Source organism: Musa acuminata, chromosome BXJ1-8 (genome assembly GCF_036884655.1).
Source record: "Musa acuminata AAA Group cultivar baxijiao chromosome BXJ1-8, Cavendish_Baxijiao_AAA, whole genome shotgun sequence".
In the NCBI taxonomy this organism is placed as follows: domain Eukaryota; kingdom Viridiplantae; phylum Streptophyta; class Magnoliopsida; order Zingiberales; family Musaceae; genus Musa; species Musa acuminata.
In genome coordinates this window covers 28,284,690-28,311,761 of record NC_088334.1, presented here as the reverse complement: position 1 = coordinate 28,311,761, position 27,072 = coordinate 28,284,690, and the positions used below count along the sequence as shown (strand labels likewise).

The 27,072-nt window shown below is 36.8% G+C and overlaps 1 pseudogene; it reads left to right on the top strand.

The window, feature by feature from the left end:
- The window catches only part of LOC135587693 (uncharacterized), a 35,133-nt pseudogene extending 8,847 nt beyond the window's left edge, over nucleotides 1-26,286 (top strand).
- The last annotated feature ends 786 nt before the right edge of the window (nucleotides 26,287-27,072 follow it).

Sequence of the window (27,072 nt, the reverse complement as noted above, 5' to 3'; positions counted from 1 at the left end):
TAATTATTTTTTAGGGACTATGTCTGTGAAGTCAATAGATGCTTCATCTTTTGTAAAATCTGGAGACAAGATATATGATTTACTTGACAACTTCGTGGAAGAAATTGGAGAACAAAATGTCGTTCAAATCATAATCGACAATGGAAGCAACTATGTATTAGTTGATAATATTCATTTTTTGAATTTGTTAATTATTTTATCTTCAATTAAATGTGTTAAACTCTTAAGTATATCATTTTTGTTATCCTTTGTCTCAGGTAAATTGCTTGAAACAAAAACACAACACTTATATTGGACTCCATGTGCAGCACATTGTATTGATTTAATGTTGGAGGATATTTGAAAGATTTTAGACATCAAGAAAACCTTAAAAAAGATAATTTTTATTGTTGAATTTTTTTATAATCATATTGGGGCTTTGAATATGATGAGAGAATTTACAGATAAAAAAGAATTAGTGAGATATGATGTCACCCGATTTGCTACTTCATTCTTGACATCATAGAGCGTGCATCGTCAAAAACATAATCTAAGAAACATGTTTACCTTTGAGAAATGGGTGACAAGCAAATGAGCAAAAGAAGCAAAAGGCAAGAGGGCTGCTGATATCATCTTAATGTCATCCTTTTGGAATCATGTAGTTTATATATTACAGGTAATGGACCCTTTTGTTCGAGTCCTTCAGTTGGTGGATAATGAAAATAAGCCTACAATGAGATATATTTATGAGGTTATGGATAGAGCAAAAGAGACGATTAAAAGATCTTTTAATGAAAATAAAAAAAAATATGAGAAAATTTTTACAATCATTGACGAAAGATGGAATTGTCAACTTCATCGTCTTTTACATGCATCATGATATTATTTGAACCCTGAATTCTTTTATAAGATTAAATATGTTGGGTTTGATGTAGAAGTTTTGGATGGGTTATATCAGTGCGTTACAAAATTAGTTCCCAGCCTTGAGGTTCAAGATAAGATTATTCATGAATTATCTTTATATAAAAATGCTGAAAGTCTTTTTGGAATTCTAATGGTCATTCGATCCAGGACAACTATGTCTCCATGTATTAGTAATTTGATATAATTAATTATATATATATTATATTATTATGTTATTGCTAATAATAAAAAATTTGTAGCTGAATGGTGGAGTCTGTTTGGAAATTTCACTTCGAACTTACAACAATTTGCTATCAAAGTACTTAGTTTGACATGTAGTGCTTCGGGTTGTAAGCGAAACTGGAGTGTCTTTGAGCATGTAAGGATCACTAAATATTTTTGTTTTAATTAATTAATTTATTTATATAGATGTATTAATATATTTTTAAATTATATGACATGACATATTCACTCAAAGAGAAGAAATTGGTTGGAACATCAACGATTGCATGATCTTGTTTATATAAAGTATAATCAAGCTTTGAAGGCTCGTTATGATTTATAAAATAGAATTGATCCAATCTCATTGCAAGATATTGATGATTCAAATGAGTGGTTAGTAGGAGAAATATGTGCTAACTTGCAAGATGCCGAAGACGAGCTTGTATTTGAAGATGATAGATTGACATGAGGAGATGTGGCAAGAGCTTCAGGTGCTGAAGGATTACAAACATATACAAGACAGATGACAAAGAGAAAAATGAGTGCAAAAGCATCAAGCTCGGCTCCTGCTATTGTTGAAGACATAGAGAATGAAACATATTTTGATGAAGAAGGAGTTGAAGGACAAGAGAAAGAGGACAAATTCAATGAAGATGATTTGTGTAAAAATGACGATAATATTGATTATGATGAATGACTTTGATGTAAAATTTTATTGTTTTGAATTTTGAAAATTTTTGTTAATGTGACATTATGATTTTGTATCTTAAATTTTCTTAATTTAATAGTATATTTTTATTTAAAATTTTAAATAATTATATTTATTAATTATATTATATATTTTTATATTTTAGCGCCTCGCTTCACTCGGGTGAGCGCCTAGCGCCTCGGGCGTTTTTGGACCTTAGCGTCTTTTGACACCTAGCGCTTTTTAAATCACTGATAAATAGTGGATACTTTTGATAAGGCTGTTCATATACTGGATAAAGTGGTCATTTCTATTGAAAATTTATTTATTTTTCACTTGAAGAACTTTTCTGCATTGAGCATTACGTGGGACGTAAAACCTTCCACCCTCTTAATGATGAACCTATCAATGTTTAACTTCGTTCCTTTGTTCCTTTTTCATTTTATTTTGAAAATCATAATTGATTCATTTCTTTGAACAAACCAATAAGTTCTAAAAGCATGATCATTGTCATCTACATCTGAGGTTGAACTGACTATAATATGGATAACTGGCTAAAGCATGAACATCTTTGGCATTTTGCTTCTGCTACCATCTTCTCGGTTGGTTACTCCAATTTTGTCTTTAACTCCTTATTCTTTGTTGGAGTGTTACCGTGCATCTTGAGATAGACCGAAAATAACTTCAGCAACATACCTAAGAAATTCTTTAACATTCAGAAGTTCATTTTTTAAGATATATAGAAGGCTTTTCTTGTAAATTTCAGAGAATCATCCTGTACTTTACCATTCTTTACTTGACTTGTGGCATGGGCATCTTTGTTGTTCCACTTCCATAAACTTTGGCCTTGCACTCCTTGTTGATGTTTGATTTTGTCTGAAATTTGTTATGTTAGGGGAAATCTGGATTCTGACTGAATTCATTGAATGTGGAGTATACAGATCCTCTTTTATCTGACATTTTAAACATCCTTTTGAACAAGGTAGATAAATCTCATCCTCCATGATCTTGTTTAACCCTTCCTTGATCTTGACATTTGAAATAAGTGTGAACTAATCCAGATTCGCTTCAGTTACGGACTCAAATCGATGTCAGTGTGATCAAACATACGCAAAATAAATGGCCTCACATTACAAGTCAAGAAGAGAAAACCTCCAGTTATTAATGTTAATTTTAATATCATTACTCATTACCTTAAGAGATAATAGTCTTTATATGATATATTATTAGAACTTTTATAGTATGAAGATTTATTTAAGAAAGTGATAGATCTCATAAATCGCGTAAGACCTTTCGTAAGGAGACACCTAGATCTTTTTGAAACTTGATTCTTAATCCAACTCATACCTGCATTGGGACTCAAAGGGCAACAATACAACTGAAATAAAAATCTAAAGATTCTGTATAGTAGAAACTAAAATAAGGATGAAAATACATATAAAGATATAAAAAAATAGGTAAAAATAAAAGAACAGAATGATATCTTTCACCCAAACTGGGCTCAATATAAACTTATGTAAGGCCTAATCTTTATCTTGTGAAGTCACACTTGCCTCAACATCATACTTTAGCTTTAAGATATCTACGATGCAGGATCTATACATCAAACTTGTGATCCTGGTCATGTTTCAAACTGTACTCTTTTTTTGCAACTTATTTTTCATCACGGTGACACATTATTGGGTGAAATCTAACATTATTTAGATATTAATATTAAAGCAAATGAAAAAAAGTATTTAATACTTTATAAAATGTTTTCTGTGAAATACTATAACAACTGCCCTTACAAATTTACTTCTTAGGGACTAACGTTTTCATTTGTATTTTTTGTTTCTAATCCTGTAATAGATATGTTTGTTTGCATTCTACGTTTTTCTTATTAGGGCCGAAGTGATAATTTTGTAGTTCTCAAGATAATCAATGTAGCGTGTTTCGAAGGTTAGGGTTTATATTTTGTCAAATGTTTATTTATTGAACCTTTTGGACAGGGAAAATGCAAGGATGTCTAGACATGACTGAACATGAGTATAAAAAGACAATAAAAATTAATTTCATGGCTCCATGGTTTCTGCTAAAAGCAGTTGCAAAACAGGAGGATCCATAGTATTCATATCCTAGATATTAGGCGCTGAAAGAGGCTTGTATCCAGGTGCTGCTGCTTACGGTTCAAGTTTGGCTAGTGTGCAACAATTGGTTCGAGTAAGTATATTTTAGTTCTATGCTTCCACTTTAGGTAATTGCTATTTCCTCCATGATGTCTTCTTTTCAAAAATGCATATAGAATATAGATGATTAAAATTGGAATATCAAATATTATTGGATATTATCCACTTCTGTAAGTATATTTTTATCCTACAATAATATATATATCAAATATTATTGTCTTAATTTCAATGTGTACCACCCGGTACGGGTGGTATGTATCGGTCCGAGAGGATATCTGTACGCGGATCGTCCTCTACCTGGCAGTACCAGTGTTTTGATCGGTACCGAGGCATATCAATCGGTACCGAGGTGTACCGACTAGTACTGGCCCGGATTTCAACTATTACCGAGACATACCGATCGGTACACCCTGGCGTGGTAGGTGAAGGTATTTTTAAGGTTTTAGGATGTACCATCGGTACGCCTTAGCTTACCGACGATATATACTAGTACGTACTGTACCGAGCAAAACTCGGTACGTCGATACGGACCGGTATTCAAAACCTTCTATCATACATTTATATATATATATATATCCCCAGAAGAAACTAGAAGCCAGAGGATACTTCCAATCTTTCTTAGAATTGAACATCTTCTCTACCTCTTTTTCTGCAGAAAATTTCTCTGCTAATTGTGATCGTAAGTTTGTTAGTTCCATAGGACCTGTATCCTATATTATATGTCTGTCATGAATCTCATGACATGGGGATATTCGGTAGGGAGCATATATTATATCCTGTAATCTAGGTGTCTATATTCACTTTTATCTTGAATTTACCACTCTTTTATTTTAACTGAAGATTATTTGACTGAATCTCATAAATTTCTGTTTGTCATGGTTTATATATGTATAAGTATCATTATAGTTTATATAAAGTTTGTATCATGGTTCGCATTATCGGTCTGTACCCGACTAGCTGTTGGTACGGTATATATCAAGTTGTGTCATATCGTACTAAGTATATCGACACACGGTACATGGGAGTGTAGTGATGTACCACTCGTGTCGGTCCCCTGTTGGACTGGTATGTACTAGCATATCAAGCGGTACATTGACCGTAATGAACCTTGGTTTGTATAAAGTTTGCACACTTTCGAATTGTACAGTCAAATCATGTTGATCAAGGCTCAAATTTGAAGTTCCCAAACAAACAATCATTAAAAATCTTATACGTCAACAATTTTTTGGTTTGAAAATATTTTAGCTTTTAGTGTTAATTTTGGCATGAAATTTTGAAATTATGTATTTTATTAGTGTGCCTAAGATACATAAAATTACAACTCTGATGTTCTTCATCCTTAGACAACTATTAGATAGTCCAAAATTTATAAGAAAACATGTAATTAAGTATAATTTATTTAATTATGCAAGGAAAAGAAGTTATTCTACTCTAATTTGCTCGTTAATAAAATTTAATGCTTTCCATTTGTCATGCTTATACTACATGAAGTCTTGTAAGTGTAACTTGCTCATTCATAAAATTGTGCCTTTGTGTCTCTATTTCTTGTGATGGTTAAGGTAGACAAAGTGTTGCAGACTTGGCATTGGCTAGTAACACAAGTGCTGGGGCATTCTACGCCTTGATAAATGTTGATTATACCAAACCAATGAGGGGCACCTCACCCAAGTTTTAGAAATGGAACCTCTATCTTATGCAAAGATAGGAAATGTAAACATTTTAAAGCATGTCTGGCTCTACTATGTATCAAATATGGGTACTTGTTAGTGGTTCAAACATGGGTTTGAAACTTTACTACAATGCGCTGGAAACATATAAGCAAGGCTTGCAATAGTTCCAATTAATTACCTTTTACCTGTCTGACAGTGTATTTGATACCGGGGTGATGCAGAATGGGAGAGGGTTTAGTAGAATAGAATTCGAGAGAAAACCGATAGTACAGTTTGTCGAATAGAAAAGTAACGAACTAACGAAGCAACTTTGATAAAAACGAAAAAAATAGCTTACCATCAAGTTTAAAATCACAATGGGATACAGAAAGTTCACTACCCAATAGAAATTAAACAGAGATACAGAACTAGAAAATAAAAGATTCACCACTTAAGGACGCATCTAAGAGATACAGAGTTTATGGGAGTATTCCAAGAGAGTTTCTACCAAAATATCATCAGTTTCTAAAGTTCTTTCTAAGCCCTAAACACCAAAATAAATACTAGTACATGAAACAACACTTCATGTATAGGGAATTTCGAAATTAGGTGTTTTACTGCTGCTAACCAACTCTTTTAATGCATTCCTTGGTCATAAAGAAAAGCATCTTAAAATAGCTTTAACTTTGTGCAGGGAATATGCTGTTGAGCTGTCATATTTGAGTGGGCTGAGTTCAAGACTAAGAGGTAACAATATTGACTGAAAAAAATACCATAGCATCAGCAAGGTCCATATGAGCAGATTATATCAAATTAGACACTCCCGTATCAATCTCCCATGGTTGAAAAAGACTTGTCCTCAAGTCCTTATTTGTTTCATTAACTTGATTATGAAAAGGACTTAAATCAGCAATATTAAATGTTGGGGACACTCCGTAATCTTCAGGTAGCTCGATCTTATATGCGTTTTTGCCAATTTTCTTAAGCACCTTGAATGGACCATCAGCTTTTGATTTTAATTTTTCGAATTTGCCCGGTGGAAACTTCTCATTTCTTAGATGAATCCAGATCAAATCACCAACATTAAACTCCATATGATTTTTGTGTTTGTTGACAGCTTCCATGTACCTCTCATTTTGCTTTTCTATGTTTGCTTTAACACCCTCATGTAGCTTCTTTATCTACTTTGCTCTCTCATCAGCATCTCCACTAAATTGCTTAGTTGTCGAATGAGGGATGAAATCCAAAGGACCAGTAGGATTAGCACCATAAATAACCTCAAAAGGACTCTTACCGATACTATGTTGGATATAACGATTGTAGGCAAACTCAATTTGTGGAAGAATGAGATCCCACTGCTTAATATTCTTGCCAACATAGCTTCTAAGCAAATTTTCTAAGCTTTTGTTTGTTACCTCCGTTTGCCTATCAGTTTGTGGATGATGCGAGCTGCTGAAATTCAAAGAAGTACCCAGCTTCCTCCAAAGAGTCCTCCAAAAATGACTAAGAAATTTTGAATCTCGATCAAACACCATAGTTCTTGGAATACCATGCAATTTAACAATCTTCTTAAAGTACAGATCAGCAATATGAGATGCATTATTCGATTTATTGTAGGGAACAAAGTGAGACATTTTTGAAAATCTGTCAATAACAATGACATAGGAGTGTCTAATTTACTACAATCTGATCATATGAACCTTAATTATGATATGGTATTTTTTTCAGCCAACAATGATGCCTTATAATCTTCAACTCAGCCCACTCAAATATCTCATCAGCATATTCCCTACATAAAGTTAAAGCTGTTTTTAAGGTGTTTTTCTTCATGACCAAGTGAACACTTAATTTCGAAGTTCCCTATGCATGAAGGGTTGTTTCATGCACTAGTACTTATTTTGGTGTTTAGGGCTTAGAAAAAACTTTAGAAACTAATGATATCTTGGCAGAAGCTCTCTTGGAGAATTCTCTTAAACTTTGTATCTCTTGGATGCGTCCTTGAGTGATGAGTCTTTTGATTTCTGTTCTGTATCCTCGTTTATAATTCTTGGGGTGGTGAATTTTTGTATCCCTTTGTGATTTTAACTTAGTGGTGAACTATTTTTCGATCTTATTTAAGTTTTATCGTGAGTTCGTGTCTTTTCTATTCAAAACACTCATTCCAGCAAATACAACTGTACTACGACTTTTCTTCAAGAGTTCGTTCCTTATCTACTGTGACATTTTCTATCTGAAAAACTGTTCCATCGGTTTTCTTTCGAAATCCATTCTGCATTTTACCCTCCCTGGTATCAGTTTGGTATCAGAGTTAAAGGCTATAGATCATGACAAGGCAGAATGGAAAAGATATTGTTGGTGAAGGTAGTGACCATGAAGATGATGCTGAATCGTTGAGGTTGCAACTACGAAGATTGTTGCGTAGTCTGCAAAAAAAAAAAAATTAATTGAAGAACTTCGAAGTAGACACAACCAGCATGAAAATAATGTCCATGAATTTACTTCTTATGATGATACACCTCATCAAGGGAGTCGAGAAGATTTCACGTAAGGCATGGAGTCCAAGACGAGTGGCAGAATAAATATAACCTAAGATAGGAGATTCCAGAATTTGAAGATAAAATAAATGTTGATGACTTTATTGATTGGCTTAATACAGTAGAAAGAATTTTTGATTTTTATGAACCATCAGAACAAAAGAAGGTCAAACTTGTGGCACTCAAACTTAAACGGAATGCATCTTTTTGGTGGGAAAATCTGAAAAAACATAGAGAACATGAGGGGAAGAGTAAAATCGTGACATGGGAAAAAATGAAAAGGGAGCTGAAAAGGAAGTATTTACCTCACAATTATAGGCAAGAGATCTTTCTTAAAATCCATGATTTCAAGCAAAAAGATCTTAGTGTGGAGGAGTACACTGCAGAATTCGATAATCTGATATTAAAAGAAGAGCTTATGGAACTGGAAGAGCAAACAATTGCAAAATACTTAGGAGGTCTGAAATATGAGATTGTTAAAGTTGTTCAACTGCAGCAATATTGGTCTTTAAATGATGTGAGCAAGTTGGCATTCAAAGTTGAAAAACAATAGAAGTTTGAAAAGAGTTATCGATATGGTTCAAAAGAAGGATATACAAAAGGAGGAAGTTCAAAGCCTACTGCCCAAAGTAAGGTGACTTCGAAAGTGCAAGAAAAGGGTGAAGAATCTGCAGGCAGTAAAGAAAAACCTAACTCTTTTACCTTAAGTGGTCGAAAATACTTCAAATATCATGGTTTTGGGCATATTGCTTCAGATTGTCCAAATAGGATGATTATAACTTTGGTTGAAGATCTTAGTGATGGAGGAGAGGATGAAGCCAATGATGAACCAAAATATGATGATGATAAGGAAGAGGTTACTTAGTAGATCATGGTTTCTCTATCATGTTGCAATGTAGCTTACAAGTGTCTTATGTGGCCGAGGATGAAAGTTGGGTGAGAAAAAACGTGTTTCACACTAAATGCACTTCTCTTGGCAAGGTGTGCTTGGTGATCATCGACAGCGGCAGCTTTAAGAATGTGGTATCTTTGGAGATGGTGCAGAAGTTAAAGTTGGATACAATCCATCATCCACATCCGTACTAATTATGTTGGTTGCAAAAAGGAAATGACATCAAGGTAGCTAAAAGATGTTTAGTTTCGTTTTCCATTGGCAAATATTATAAAGACGAAGTATGGTGTGATGTTGCTCTTATGGATGCTTGTCATTTACTATTGGGAAGATCTTGGCATTATGATAGACGGGTGTTGTATGACGGTTACAAACATACTTATTCTTTTAAGGTGAATGAAAAGCATATTATCTTAGCTCTATTACAACCTTCCGAAATCAGTGCACCAAAGAAGGAAGTTAGTACTTTTATGTCGTATGATGAATACAAATGTAAATTAGATAAGGGTGGTCATGTTTTGACCCTAATGGTAGTAGAGGAGAATGAACAACATAAGGAGACACCGGTAATCATGAAACCAATCCTAGAGGAATTTTAAGATGTTATATCGGAAGAGATTCCACATAGCCTTCCACCTTTGAGAGACATCTAACATCATATTGATCTTATTCCAAGAGCTATTCTACCTAATAAGGCAGCATACAGAATGAGTCCCAAAGAGCTTGAAGAACTTCAAAGGCAAGTTGATAAATTGGTAAAAAATAAATTAATTCGGGAGAGCATGAGTCCTTGTGCGGTTCTAGCCTTGTTGGTGCCTAAGAATGATGTTTCTTGGAGAATATATGTGGACAATCGTACTATTAACAAAATCACAGTGGATTATCGTTTTCCCATTCCAAGGTTAGATGATTTACTTGATCAATTATGTAGTGCTTATATTTTCTCTAAAATTGATTTGAGGAGTGGCTATCATCAAATAAGTATGAGGCCTGGAAATGAGTGGAAAACAATATTTAAAACTAGAGAAGGTTTATATGAATGGTTGGTTATGCCATTTGGGCTATTTAATGCTCCTAGCACTTTCATGAGATTTATGAATCACATACTTAAGTCATGCATTGGAATATTTGTTGTAGTTTACTTTGACGATATATTGGTATATAGCAAGAGCGAAGATGAGCATATAAATCATCTGAAAGAGATTTTTCTTATTTTGAGACAGCAAAAACTTTATGCTAATATAAAGAAGTGTGATTTCTTTACTTCTAGAGTTGTGTTTTTGAGGTATGTTGTTTTAAAAGATGGAATCATGATGGATCAAAGTAAGGTAGAAGTTATTATCAATTAGCCAACACCTGCTTCATTGAATGATGTGAGGAGTTTCTATGGCTTAACTTCCTTTTACAGAAGATTCATCAAGGGTTTTAGCTCTATTGTCGCTCCAATCACTGAATGTCTGAAATGTGATAAATTCAAATGGACTAGTGAGGCTAATGATGCTTTTAAGTTTTTAAAAAGACAGATGACTGAAGCTCCTATCTTAGTTCTACCAAATTTTGACAATGTGTTTGAGGGTGAATGTGATGCATTTAATGTGGGAATTGGTGCTGTTTTGAGTCAAGACGGAAAGCCCATTGATTTTTTTAGTAAGAAGCTGAATGATACAAAAAAAAGATATTCTACCTATGATAAGGAGTTCTATGCCATATATCGAGCTTTATCTCATTGGAGTCAGTACCTTCTTGCCAAGGCATTTGTGCTATATTCAGATCATGAAGTATTAAAGTTCATTAATCACCAGCATAGGCTAAACAAGAGGCATGCAACTTGGGTAGAGTTTTTGTAATCTTATAACTTTACAATTAAGCACAAATTTGGTGTTTAAAATGTAGTTGCTGACGAATTGAGCAGAAAGCATTCTTTATTATCAACAATGAAAGTCAAAGTGGTTGAATTTGAGACGTTCAAAGATCTATATGAGAATGATGTAGATTTTGGCTCAATATGGCAGAATTGTAAATCAGGTTCCTTTCAACAATTTTCTATCTTTGATGGTTTTCTTTTTCGAGCTAATGCCTTTGTGTTCCATCTTGTTTTTTTGAGACAAGTAATTCTAGCTGAAGCTCATAGTGGTGTTTTGGGAGGACATTTCAATAGGGACAAGACTCTAGCTCTTGTCCAATCAAATTTCTATTAGCCTAAGATATTCAGAGATGTGGAGAGACATATGAAGCAATGCCAAGTGTGTCATTTGGCAAAAATAAGAAGTTAAAATTATGATTTGTACACTCCACTAAATGCTCCATAAGAGGATGTGAGTCTTGATTTCATTTTGGGATTGCCAAGAACTCAAAGGAACAAGGATTCTATCATGGTTGTTGTTGATAGATTTTAAAAAATGTCTCACTTTGTTCTATGCAATAAATCGAATGATGCATCTTATATTGCTGATTTATATTTTAAGGAGATTGTTAAATTGCATGGTATTCCAAGAACTATGGCGTTTAATCGAGATTCAAAATTTGTTAGTCATTTTTGGAGAACTCTTTGGAGGAAGTTGGGTACTTCTTTGAATTTCAGCAGCTCGCATCATCCACAAACCGATGGGCAAACTAAGGTGACGAACAAAAACTTGGGAAATTTGCTTAGAAGCTATGTTGGTAAGAATATTAAGCAGTGGGATGTCATTCTTCCATAAATTGAGTTTTCCTATAATCGTTCTATGCATTATAGTATTGGTAAGAGTCCTTTTGAGGTAGTTTATGGTGCTAATCCTATTGGTCCTTTAGGCTTAACCCCTCATTCTACAACAAAGTAATTTAGTGGAGATGCTGATGAAAGATCTAAGCAGATAAAGAAGCTGCATGAGGGTGTGAAAGCAACTATTGAGAAGCAAAATGAGAGGTACATGCAAGCTGCCAACAAACACAGAAAACATGTGGAGTTTAATGCAAGTGATTTGGTCTGAATTCATCTAAGAAAGGAGAGATTTCCATCGGATAAATTTAGAAAACTGAAACCAAAGGCTGATGGTCCATTCAAGGTGCTTAAGAGAATTGGCAAAAATTCTTATGAGATTGAGCTACCTGAAGATTACGAAGTATCCCCAACATTTAATGTGGCTGATTTAAGTCCTTTTTATAATCATGTTGATGAATCAAACAAGGACTTGAGGATAAGTCTTTTTCAATCGGGAGAGATTAACACGGGAGTGTCTAATTTACTACAATATGATCATATGAACCTTAATTATGATATGATATTTTTTTCAGCTAACAATGATGCCTCATAATCTTCAACTCAGTCCATTTAAATATGATAGCTCATCAGCATATTCCCTGCATAAAGTTACTGGTGTTTTTAAGGTACTTTTCTTTATGACCAAGGAATGTATTAAAGGAGTTGGTTAGTAGTTGTGAACACTTAATTTCGAAATTCCCTATGTATGAAGGGTTGTTTCATGCACCAGTACTTATTTTGGTGTTTAGGGTTTGGAAAGAACTTTAGAAACTGACGATATCTTGACAGAAGCTCTCTTGGAGAACTCCCTTAAACTCTGTATCTCTTGGATACGTCCTTGAGTGGTGAATCTTTTGATTTCTGTTCTGTATCCTCGTTTATAATTCTTGGGGTGGTGAATTTTTGTATCTCTTTGTGATTTTAACTTGGTGGTGAACTATTTTTCGATCTTATTTAAGTTTTATCGTGAGTTCGTGTCTTTTTTATTCAAAACACTCATTCCAGCAAATACAACTGTACTGCAACTTTTCTTCAAGAGTTCGTTCCTTGTCTACTGTGACATTTTCTATCTAAAAAACTGTTCCATTGGTTTTCTTTCGAAATCCATCCTGTATTTTATCCTCCTCGGTATTAAATAACCATGATAGAATTCTTGTTCCTTTGAGTTCTTGGCAGTCCCAAAACGAAATCAAGACTTACTTCCTCCCATGGAGCAACTAGCATAGGCAATGGAGTGTACAATCCAGAATTTTGACTTCTTGTTTTTGCCTAATGACACACTCGACATTGTTTTACATGTCTCTTCACATCTTTAAACATCTTAAGCTAATAGAAGTTTGATTAAATAAGAGCTAGAGTCTTGTCTCTACCAAAATGTCCACCAAAAACACCACAATGAGCTTAAACTAGAATTACTTGCCTCAAAGAACAAGAAGGAACATATAAAGCATTAGCTCGAAAAAGAAAACCATCAAAGATAGAAATTGTTGAAAGGAACCTAATTTGCAAATCTGCCATATTGAGCCGAAATCTACATCACTTTCATAGAGATCTTTGAATGTTTCAAATCCAACTACTTTGACTTCCATTGTTGATAATAAAGAACGCTTTATACTAAATGCGTCAACAACTACATTTTGAACACTAGATTTGTGCTTGATCGTAAAGTTATAAGATTGTAAAAACTCCACCCAAGCTGCATGTCTCTTGTTTAGCTTGTGCTGGTGATTAATGAATTTTAATGCCTCATGATAAGAATATAAGACAAATGGCTTGACAAGAAGATATTGACTCCAATGAGATAAAGCTCGATAAATCGTATAAAACTCATTGTCATAAGTAGAATATTTTTTCCTCGTATCATTCAGCTTTTCACTAAAAAATGCAATGGGCTTTCCGTCTTGACTTAAAACAGCACCAATTCCCACATTAGATACATCACATTCAACCTCAAACACATTGTCAAAATTTGGTAGAACTAAGATAGGAGCTTCGGTCACCTTTCTTTTTAAAAGCTCAAAAGCATCATTAGCCTCACTAGTCCATTTGAATTTATCACATTTCAGACATTCGGTGATTGGAGCGACAATAGAACTGAAACCCTTGATGAATCTTCTGTAAAAGGAAGTTAAGCCATAGAAACTCCTCACATCAAAAGCATCATTAGCCTCACTAGTCCATTTGAATTTATCACATTTCAGATATTCAGTGATTGGAGCGACAATAGAGCAGAAACCCTTGATGAATCTTCTGTAAAAAGAAGTTAAGCTATGGAAACTCCTCACATCATGCAATGAAGCAGGTGTTGGCCAATTGAGAATAGCTTCTACCTTATTTTGATCCATCATGATTTCATCTTTTGAAACAACATATCCCAAACACACAACACTAGAAGTAAAGAAATCACACTTTTTTAGATTAGCATAAAGCTTTTGCTGCCTCAAAATAAGAAAGATCTCTTTCGGATGAATCATATGCTCTTCTTCGCTCTTACTGTACACCAATATATCATCAAAGTAAACTACAACAAATATTCCAATGCATGGCTTAAGTATGTGATTCATAAATCTCATGAAAGTGCTAGGAGCATTAGATAGCCCAAATGACATAACCAACCATTCATATAAGCATTCTCTAGTTTTAAATGTTGTTTTTCACTCATCTCCGAGTCTCATTCTTATTTGGTGATAGCCACTCCTTAAATCAATTTTAGAGAAAATATAAGCATCACATAATTGATCGAGTAAATCATCTAACCTTGGAATAGGAAAATGATAGTCCATTGTGATTTTGTTGATGGTGCAGTTGTCCACGCACATTTTCCAAGAACCATCCTTCTTAGGCACCAACAAGGCTAGAACTGTACAAGGACTCATGTTCTCCCGAACTAACCTCTTTTGCACCAATTCATCAACTTGCCTTTGAAGTTCTTCATGCTCCTTGGGACTCATTCTGTATGCTGCTTTATTAGGTAGAATAGCCCCCGGAATAAGCTCAATGTGATGCTGGATGTCTCTCAAAGGTGGAAGGCCATGTGGAATCTCTTCCGATATAACATCTTGAAATTCCTCTAGGATTGATTTCGTGATTGTCGGTGTCTCCTTATGTTGTTCATTCTCTTCTACTACCACTAGAGCCATAACATGACCACCCTTTTCCAATTCTCCTTTGCACTCACCATAAGACATAAAAGCGCTAACTTCTCTTTTTGGTGCATTGATTTCGAAAGGTTGTAATGGAGCTAAGATAATCTTCTTTTCATTTACCTTAAAAGAATAAGTATGTTTGTAGCCGTCATACAACACCCTCCTATCATAATGCCAAGGTCTTCCCAACAGCAAATGACACGCCTCCATAGGAGCAACATCACACCATACTTCGTCTTTATAATACTTGCTAATAGAAAATGAAACTAAACATCTTTTGGTTACCTTGATATCATTTCCTTTTTGCAGCCAACATAATTGGTATGGATATGGATGAGGGATTGTGTCCAACTTTAGCTTCTGCACTATCTCCAAAGATATCACATTCTCAAAGCTGCAGTTGTCGATGATCATCAATCACACCTTGCCAAGAGAAGTACATTTAGTGTGAAACACATTTTTTCTCACCCAACTTTCATCCTTGACCATATAAGACACTTGTAAGCTATGTTGCAATACAATAGACAAATCATGATCAGCATAAGTAATCTCTTCCTCATCATCATCGTATTTTGGTTCGTCGTCAGCTTCATCTTCTCCTCTATCACTATAATCTTCAAACAAAGTTACAATCCTCCTATTTGGACAATCTGAAGCAATATGCCCAAAACCATGACATTTGAAGCATTTTCGGCCACTTGGGGTAGAAGAATTAGGTTTTTTTTTGTTGCTAGCATATTCTTCACCCTTTTATTGCACCTTCGATATCACCTTGCTTTGGGACAGTAGGCTTGGAACTTCCTCCTTTTGTATAGCCTTCTTTTGGGCCGTACCGAGAACTCTTTTCAAACTTCTGTTGCTTTTCAACTTTCAATGCTAGCTTACTCACATCATTTAAAGACCAATATGGCTACAGTTGAACAACTTTAGCAATCTCATACTTCAGACCTCCTAAGAATCTTACAATGGTTTGCTCTTCTGGTTCCACAAGCTCTCCTTTTAACATTAGGTTATTGAATTTTGTAATGTACTCTTCCACACTAAGATCTTTTTGTTTAAAATCATGGATTTTGAGAAAGATCTCTTGCCGATAATTGTCAGGTAAATATTTTCTCTTCATTTGTCTTTTCATTTTTTCCCATGTCACGATTTTACTCTTCCTCTCACGTTCTCTTTGTTTTTTCATATTTTTCCACCAAAAAGATGCATTCCGTCTGAGTTTGAGTGCCACAAGTTTGACCTTCTTTTGTTCTGGTGGTTCATGAAAATAAAAAATTCTTTCTACTGTATTAAACCAATCAATAAAGTCATCATTTATTTTACCTTCAAACTCTGGAATCTCCAATCTTGGGTTATATTTATTCTGTCACTCGTCTTGGATTCCAGTTTTTGTCCAACATCTTCTCGACTCCCTTGGAAGAGGAGGTGTATCATCATCAGAAGTAAACTCATGGATATCATTTTCATGCAGATTGTTTTTACTTTGAAGTTATTCAATTATTTCATTTTTTTCTTATAGACTATACAGCAATCTTCGTAGTTGTAGCCTCAACGACTCAACATCATCTTTATGACAACTACCTTCACCAACTATATCTTTTTCATTCCGCCTTGCCATGATGCCTTTAGCTTTGATACCAAATTGATACCGGAGTGATGCAGAATGAGGGAGGGTGTAGTAGAATATAATTCGAGAGAAAACCGATAATACAGTTTGTCGAATAGAAAAGGAGCGAACTAACGAAGCAACTTTGATAAAAACGAAAAAAATAGCTCACCGCCAAGTTTAAAATCACAATGGGATACAGAAAGTTCACCACCCAACGAAAATTAAACAAGGATACAAAACTAAAAAAATAAAAGATTCATCACTCAAGGACGCATCCAAGAAATACAGAGTTTATGAGAGTACTCCAAGAAAGCTTCTGCTAAAATATCATCAGTTTCTAAAGTTCTTTATAAGCCCTAAACACCAAAATAAATACTAGTGCATGAAACAACCCTTTATGCATAAGGAATTTCGAAATTTAGTGTTTTACAGCCACTAACCAACTCCTTTAATGTATTCCTTGGTCATGAAAAAAAGCATCTTGAAATAACTTTAACTTTGTGTAGGGAATATGCTGTTGAGCTGTCATATTTGAGTGGGCTGAGTTTAAGACTAAGAGGCAACAATATTGGTTGAAAAAAATACCATAGCATCAGCAAGGTCCATATGTGTAGATTATATCAAATTAGACACTCCCGTGTCAGTATTGACACATTGTCATGGACAAACTTCTAAACAGGATGTTTGATGTAATGCTTATGTATGTCCATGTCTTTTGGTAAGTTCATGCTTTGCACAGTATAAAGAGGGATGACTGAAGGCTTAATAGTCCCATTTTAGTTGGGTTTGGTGGTCGCTTTAGGCTTGTAAATAAAGGTTGTGTCATATGGACACTTGTAAGAGATTTTCGGTCTGTAGTGAACCATTTTGACCCTTTATTGTGCAACTGTTCAGAGCTTATAGAGTATGTTTATAATTTACATTGTTTATGAAGTGTTTTATGGAATATTTGCTTATGGATCCCGAGTGAGGCGTTCTCTCTAACCCGTTTTCTCTTTTGTAGGTCCTAAGGGATAATGGGAGGCTTTAGGGAGGCTGACCTTTGCGGACGGACACGCAAGGGTGCCGCAAGACTTAGGCAAAACCAGCTAAGTCCGTGACAGATGGTATCAGAGCGGGACAAGCACTCATAGAAACACTTAGCATGCAAATGTGGGGAACCTAGCGGGGCTGCGTTGAGGGTAGTCAGCACACGCGCGACCGTTTGGGGGAAAACGGACATGGAGATGTAGGGAAAAGAAGTCGCTCGGAGGAATGGGTATCTGAGATTGACATTCAGAGGAATGGCCAACCCTTCGCGCAAGAGGCACCACGAGAACAGGCAAGCTTAGAAGAATGTGGAACGCACAAAGGTTGGGGTGGCTGAGTTTGAGCTACGGCTCAACGTTGACAACTATACTTGATGGTTCTCAAGGCAAGCGAGGCGCTTGGTAAAGGATGAGACCATGCAAGGTGGAATGAGTTGCTCAGTGACCAAAAGAGTTGTGCAAAGCTCATAGAGGTGGGGGGAATTGCTAACTCGAAGAATTTGGTACTCATGCATGGGCTTGTATGCAGATGATGGAATGTTCGTAGCCATCCCAAGACGACCGAAACTCGGCGCCATGGAGCATTGAAACTTTCTCTTCGGCATATGAAGGATACGTTTGTAGGAGGCTGAAGTATGCAACGAGTTCAGTATGTTGCTAGGCCTTGAGTGGTGCAGCGGGGGTTGTCTTGACGTGGAGTCACAATCTAGCAAGTGCGTTTGCAGGAGGCAGAACTATGCATAGTTTGTTCAGCAAATCGAAGTAGTCCAAGGGGATGGTGGTCTCCGAAACAAAGAGAGATGTTGCTCCAATGTGACAATTATCCAGGAGGGATAAGTCTCGGCTCTCTAGAGGGAGAATTATGTGGGACGGATCGCACATGTTGAGGAGGAGTACCTCACCAAACAACAACTCCACGAAGCTCAATGGATCGAGCAAGCGGCGAGGAGTCATCGCATGATCTCGCTTGAAAGAATGCATTGGTGGATGCATTGTGAGATCAAGTGGGGGAGCGACCCAAAGCAACACAAACGAAGGCACACTTGGAGTCGATATGGAGATCAGACTCAAGGGAGGGCTGACCCGTGGAATGGTGGGCGCGAGGGCCACCATTAACTCAATGCAAAACGAGGAGCGGAGCAACTTGGGTGTAACTTAGTGAAGTACCCAAGCCGCATGAAGGGAGCCAACATAGAAGATGGAACATGGAGCGGAGGCACAGTGCTTTCCTTGGATAGAGGTCAAGGACATGAACTCTTGCAAAAGCAAGAGCAGGATCATGTTGTTCCATGGGTCCTTTATTTTGTCGGAGCAGACTCATCTTGCATGGTGCCAAAGACGAACGGAGCTTCTGGGCACATGCACCTTATCTCGGAGAAGCATTTGATGGAGGAACAAGGCGACTCAACTTGCGGAGGCGAAGTTGGGTTTAGAAGGCCTTAGCACGGGGCAAGAGGACATGGAGGCGGGTACCCTTGAAGAATAAGCCATAGTGTTGTCAGTCAAGTTGCTAGGAAGGAAGCGGTACGCAGCGGAGATTGTGCTGGTAGGGGCAGAGGCCCAGGATCCAGACAATGGTGCACCATTTTCAGCGAAGTCGGTGGACTTTGGAAGCTACTAGGCGACGGACTATCCTAGAGCGGTGCTTCATCTAGGTGTGATCCAAGAGTGGGTGGATGAAGGTCGATTGCCAAAGGAGCGAATAAAATCGAAGTTGGAAGAGACCCTACGATGTATTGGTAGAGGCCACACATAGAGGGATCACAATCGAGTTCATCTCACAAGGATCAGAATGCAATAGAGATGTCACCAGGAGGTGACATGGTGCAACGGATCGTGGTGGAACAGTTCGTGGCAATATGATACACACGACATAGTTCCGTGAGGGACTAGATCATACGGAGGTATGATCGGGAGCTATTGGAAGCTCTACTTCGGTGAACAACATAACGGCAAGAAGGGCTATGGATTCAAGGCGTGAAGGCCATGGTACCGCAGAGGCGGGTGTTCCGTGCGTGCATCGAATTTTGCATCGGATGAAAGCCTTGGTCATCAGCATATGGGGTTGTGTTCCACCAAGGGAAAAGTTCGAATGCAAGTACCAATGAGTCCCAGGGGAGGGACTTGATCATGCAGAGGTATGATCAAAGCAGCTGGAGAGTTGGACTGCTCCAGAGCCTATATTCGCTTAAGGGAGCCCGGCAAGTTAGAGGATAAGGTCGAGTAAGCGAACGTTGCTACCAAGGAAGCTAAGGAGAATAGAATCGGTGCAAATCCTACAACGTGATAGTAGAGGCCATACATGGGAGTTGCAGTTTGTCTTTCCATCGACCAAAGGGAGCTGCTTAGAGAACACAGAGGTGTTAAAGCAGGGGGTCGAAAGGGGCGAGGAAGCAACGACGAGTCCAGAGGGACATAGCTACCCAAAATCAAGCATCAGTTAGAATGAAGGTGGACTCGGAGGAGTGCCACATAGACATATCTACTGATTGTGAAGAAAAGGGATGCAGATGCGAGGCAACGGATAGTAGGGCCATGGGCATGGCAGCGTCATGGTACCGCAAAGGCGGGACTTCCGTGAAAGTGATTGATCCCTTACTCTCATGGAGGGAGAGCGCTTTGTAACTCATCACGGCGTGGAGCCACCACTGAGTTAATCCTCACATGCACTATGCTAGGGTTCGATCTGGGATATGTCGGGCCTTGACAAGGACGTCAAGCTAATTGAGTTGGGGATAATGTAATATCCCATTAGTCCCACATCGGAAGTGGGCAATGTGTATGATTAGCTTATAAGGGCCTGATGAGTGTACTACGTTAACTCCCGCTTAAGCATTTTGGTCCGTGGTTGAAGGACCAAAATGGAGTTATTGGCCAGTTGGCTCATCAGACTCGGGTCGTGACATTTGGTATCAGAGCCGACCTAGCATTTGGGCATGGTGAGAGGGCTCGAGTAGGAAAGGGCTACCCGTGGATGGAGTCAAAGAACTCATCACGGCGTGGAGCCACCACTGAGTTAATCCTCACATGCACTATGTTAGGGTTCGATCTGGGATATGTTGGACCTTGACGAGGACGTCAAGCTAATTGAGTTGGGGATATTGTAACATCCCATTAGTCCCACATCGGAAGTGGGCAATGTGTATGATTAGCTTATAAGGGTCTGATGAGTGTACTACGTTAACTCCCGCTTAAGCATTTTGGTCCGTGGTTGAAGGACCAAAATGGAGTTATTGGCCAGTTAGCTTATCAGACTCGGGTCGTGACACGCTTGGTCGTGAAAGAGGTCGAGGAGGTGGAGCATGCAGAGGCAAACTCCAAGTACTAAGACAAGGTTGAAGGGCAGAGGCCAAGGACCTTCGTAAGACCGATGTCAACCCAGAAGTTCAATGGCATTGAGAAGGTGAATCATAACTCAACGCAAGGAGTGCTAACACTTCAAGTGCGCATTCTAGAAGTTCAATGACATTGAGAAGGTGAATCATAGTAACTAACTCAACGCAAGGAGTGCTAACACTTCAAGTGCTTCAGAAGTGTGAGCAAAGAGCAGGCGAAGGCCAGTAACTAGCTCGATGCATGGAGTACAACCTCGAGGAGGCGGGCGAAATCGAGTACCCAAATTCTCTTATCTATCCTACAGAGGAGCACCGCACAGGTTCAAAGACCCTTCGAAGATAATGAAAGATAATAGTTGTCAAATCCTCACCAACGGTGATCAGTGCTATTGAGAGTAGATTGTCCATTTCATTTCCCAACGAAATGCCAATCGAAAACGGAAGTGATGCGAACCTACTTGGAAGTGACAAATTTTGTGGAGGAAAGACCCAAAACTTCAGAAGTTTGCGAGGCGATGCTCGTTAAAGCTCCAACAAGCATCCACCCAGTTCAAGCAACATGAGACATTTGAGAGACTGGCGCATAGTAAGGATGATCTTTTCTTTCATCTGGAGGATCCGCAGGAACCAACAGAGATCAACACAACTCAGCCAACCCCACACTAGAGTTAGAGTCATTGGCGAGTTGAAGCAGCATGGCAGATCAAAGGTTTGACTACTCAAAAACAGCAGCAGAGAGCAGTTGGGAGCCAGGAGACGCATTACAGTTGGAGTAGAAGATTGAAGACTCAGCAAAGGTAAGGAATTGCAATGTTGGCAAAGGCTTCGACGAGGACATCGAAGGAATAAGTGGGGGAGAATGTCACGGACAAACTTCTAAACAAGATGTTTGATGTAATGCTTATGTATGTCCGTGTCTTTTGGTAAGTTCATGCTTTGCACAGCATGAAGAGGGACGACCGAAGGCTTAATAGTCTCATTTTAGTTGGGTTTGGTGGTCGTTTTAGGTTTGTAAATAAAGGTTGTATCATGTGGACACTTATAAGAGATTTTCGGTCTATAGTTGATCATTTTGACCCTTTGTTGTGCAATTGTTCAGAGCTTGTAAAGTCTGTTTGTAATTTGCATTGTCTATGAAGTGTTTTCTGAAATGTTTGCTTGTGGACCCCGAGTGAGGCGTTCTCTCTAACCCATTTTCTCTTTTGTAGGTCCTAAGGGACCATGAGAGGCTTCAGGGAAGCTAACCTTTGCGGACGGACATGCAAGGGTGCCGCACGACTTAGGCAAAACCAGCTAAGTCCGTGACAACATGGACCAGGGTAAACTGAGCAATATGCTTACAAGGCCTGTGTACCACTTGTCACTTGATATGAGCCTTGCTTAGCTAGGCACGTGCCACTAAGGGCTTGTATTAGGCAGTAATATATATTTTATAAAATTTTCAATCTTTTTTTATTTTTTTCAAAGCTCATTACATACTGACATACTGACATATGGTATGTTGGTACAGCTTGGGTTTGTACCTGTTCGGGCTAGGACAAGTATGGATCCTGTACCCAAAATTAAAAACCTTGCATGTTTGTACATGTCATGGTGACATTAAAGGACAATCTTGCTTGTCAAAATACTTATGATGTAGGTTTTACTTTTTTTTGTTTAAATTATTGAAGTTAGACCCTTGGTAGCACTAATTTTACAAGTTTTGATGCATCCTTTTTAGATACTTCACAATTTAGAAGTTCTACAAGAATCATGATTCATAAAAAGGGCACCCTGAAGCATGAGGCTCCCATCAATGTTGATTTGGGGAGGATCAGTGTTGCCTAACCTACAAGTATGAAATTTATTTTTAAACCTTGAACACTAGTCACCTAGGTCATAAATGAAAAGCCCTATTGTGACATGGAGTCTCATGTTCATATAAATCATAATTTGTAAAATTCATGATCTTCTAAAGCTTGGAATCACAATTCTATATATCATGAGATGTATTATGTATGTTTATAAATATGACATCCTTTACACAATTAGAGTTCAAATTCTTTGTAATAGATTGTTGAACGCAAATAAAATAAAGAAGTGTTAGATAAAAAAGAAGATTATTTGTATTATTTCGTGTTTGATTAAAGATATATAAATATTGTTTGTATACAAATAAATATAAAGCAGAACCACAGATACACATGCTTTCTAGGCACTTCGATCGTTATATTTTTAAACCTTGCCTAATCAAAACTACACCTTGATCCATATTCATACCGGCTTTAGGCTCCTTAGGTCAGATCACATGATGTCAAATGCTGGCCTTTAGCTTATATAAATTCCTCTCCTTCCCTTCCTTCCTCCCTACCTCTCGCTCTCTCTCTCTCTCTCTCTAATTTGTGCTCGAACATTTTGTTGCAAATTGATCCTTTTTTTTTCTAAAACTGAGTTATATAAATATGAAGGTTTACATATAACCAAAAGATTTGATGAATACATTCACAATAAATTTTGGTTGTTTTGGCATATCCTATCCTCGCATTACCAAACCCTACTAATTACTATTTGCAAATTAGCTATCCTGTCTTAAGTATCTGGAATTTTGTTGGTGTTTCTAGATTGGCAGCTGGTAGGCCTTTGCATAAATGAATTTTATCTCATAATTTTGGACTAGAGAGTATAACTTCAAAAAGACCTAGGAGAATTAAGTTCTTGGTATCTTTCCTCTTTGGTGATGTGCTGCCGAAGCCTGAGTGTTCCATTGGAACTTTTAGGAAGACAGCCAACTTCTTGGCATTTGACATGCAATACACTTGACAATCATAATGTCAAGTGTTCCAGTGCTAAGAAGACTAATGAGAGCACCTTTGAGGAAACTGAAAAAGTGGTTCCTTTTTGTCATGTGGATACATGCAATGATAGATATGTATAAACTAATACTACATTATCCTTGCTGATCAGTTAAATTTTAAACTTTGGCATGTACTATTGATGGCATCAATGTGTGTTTTTGGTGGTTGAAAGTTTAAAGGAATGTATGTATGAATCTTCAATTGTTTGATAATCAAAATGTTCTATCATTTAAATTTTTTGGTGATAAAATTGATTTCTTTTTCAGGTGTGCAAGTTAAGCATATTTATCTGAAATCTGTATGGTAGTTTTAGCGTTGTTCATGCCATTTAATTTGTGGAGTTTGAAGCTTTGACATTACTACTTGGATGAACGGTTAAAGTGTCACCATTTGTCAGTGTTAAATTTAGTACATTGAACTCTTGATTTCACAGCCACAAATATTCTAGGTATGAGCAAAAGTATTTTCTGATACTTGGATTGGAGATATGAAAGCATCATGGTCTTATCTTCGGAGACCTTTGACAAATACCTGACCTTATTATTTGTGATAGCCGTGTTTAATGGAAAGATTTTAGAATTTTACAATGTAAATGCTGCCATTTGCTTATTTGCTTAACTCAGTTATTTTTTTCTCTACCATATTCATATTTTTTCAATCAGCTTAGCTAAAGACGATTGAAGCGGGATTGACGGAGAGTTGGTATCGCAACCTTACCTCTAATATCAAACCATGGTCACATATTATATAGCAGCAACCTTGCCATCGTTGTTTTAACTTAACTACTTGATATAAACAGACATTATAATATGAGGATGCTGGTTGATTATTTAAAGAGGTCTTCTTTGTCAAGGTTGGAGAAGATCAAATTGAATGCTTGGTCGAGAGTAGTACTAGGATGGGTGATGTTTACAATGTTCCTTAGGCAGCCAGTAAAATGCTTCTTGATCTTGATAGTTATTGAACTATTGTTGGTGTTGGAGACTGGAAAATGGAAAGATGACTAACTTTTGTTCAAAAAATGTTTCTAAGTAGGATACACTACACAGAAACTAGTGAAATAGACAGAAGAGAACAATCACACAGCAAAAAACTCATGATTTAAATGTTCAGACAACATGCCCATGTCCACGTGTGAAGATATTAGGGAAAAACACAAAGTTGGAACAGGCACAGCAATGTTGAAAGGACCCTTTGACACAATTTTCTCAGATAACAATTGCCTTTCTTGAATCCTGCAAGATTTAAAGATGGCTAATCAATGAATTAGCCCCTAAGTGAAATATATGTATGAACATTGGCCAAAAGATTCAGGTTGGGGGCTCTTATCTTTGAACTCCCACATGGGATTGGAAAGCGTTTGGAAAACATAAGACATGCCTCTCAGTCGGCCTCAGCTCATTGGCTTCCTGCATTGAGTCTGGTGGGGAGGCCCCATTTTCAGCATACTGGAGTGAGGGAATATGAAATACATAGCCACTATTTCGAAACTGTTGCCATTCTTGTGCTAGCACAGGAGGTTGTCACCTTCATTTATTTTGTCTTGGTTGCTTACTATTATATCTTCCTCAAGCATTAGCTGTGCATAATGGAGTTTCTTTGATCTTGAGTCACTTTAGTTGATCCATTATTTTCAAGGCCAGGCCCTAGTGGAGGGACCCAGCACTGTAGTTTTGAGTGCTTCTTTTATTGGAGATGGATTGTGAAGGATCTGTTTTATTGCTGGTTCAATTTCCTCTTTCATTTTCTTATATTTTCTAAATTTGCTTGTTCATTCTAGAGTTTTTACAACATTATATATGTCGAGTATTACCATTGCAGCTATGTGCGACTATATGGGCTGGAAGATAATTTGAGCATGTTTGCCTATGCAATTTGTTCTCCTTTTCAATTTTTCTGAATCTAGTTTACCATTGCAGCTATCAGCAATGGAGATTGGTAAGCACAAAATAAGAGTCAATGCAGTTGCCTGTGGTCTTCAATTGGATGACGAGTATCCTCGTGCAATGGGGAAGGAGAAGACGGAGAAGTCCACAGCGGATATCATACCGTTGTTGCGATGGCTCGATCCGAAGAATAATGTTGCTTCTACCGTAATGTACTTGGTGGGAGATGATTCCCGTTACATGACTGGCACTACCATTTTCGTTGATGGAGCTCAATCCATTGTCAGGCTTAGGATGCGTGCTTACATGTAATGCAATGGCCTTTTTTGTTTTTTTTTTTTCTGAATGCAATTCGGTATAATCAACTGGCATATGAGTAGTACTCTTATTGTGGCAATGAGAGACCTACCCGAGTTAGAGTAGGATGATGCTTCTTGAAGCATAGCAACGATTAATGATAATAAGCTTAATCAATCGAGTCGTGAGGAGGTTTCTTTGTTAAGATTACAGATTAACTTTTGGGCTTATTACTCCCAAGATTTAAGATTTCTATTTCTTTGCACATTGGTAATTCAGATTTGTTGACCAAATTAGATCTGAAAACGAGTGTTTAATATTTTGATATTTGGTAGATGTGTACTGGTAGCATGTGGTAGATTTTATATAATAAAATTGCTCTTTTGCATTCAGGACCTTAGTGAAGGCTCCTTGTGAACTATTTCTATTTTAGAATTAATATATTTTATTCAGATTTAGTATAATATTTGGTGAAAAGAGTTATCTGTTTGCAATGGAGGAAATTTGTACATGTCCAACCATTTGTGATAGTCCAACCATTTGTTACATTAAAAAAAAACAAAAAAAGGAAAAACGATGTTGATTTGCTCTCATAGTTTTTTTTTAATCGAATAATACCTCTCACACTTGCTGTTTTATCATATATATTTCATCATTACCATTCACTTTTACTTTAGGGTGTTCTTTTATAAATGTTGATTTTGCTTTTATATATTATTTTAATTGGTTCGGGTTAATGAATTAATTTAAAATAAAATATTTTAATTTTTTTTTTATTTTCATCTTCTCTCATCTTTCCTTTTTGTCTTCTCCTCGTCTTGCTCTAAGGATAATAAAATAAATAAAAAGACAGCAAGAAAAAAGAATGATAGAAGATAATATCATTAACTAGAATAATTAAGATTATGTACCTATTTATTTATAAAAAAATGGCTAAGATAAAAATGATATGTTATCCGGTAAAAAAATGATTCTAAAGAAATAAATTATATAAATTACATGTTTTTATAATATATATATATATATATATATGTAATAAAAGATAATTTTGATAAAATAAAAAAGGATTACCCTATCATATTATATTATATGACCACCCACAAACATGGGGGAGCCGAGTGGTGACCGACGACATGCGATTCCTCACAAGTTCCAAGGACGTCCT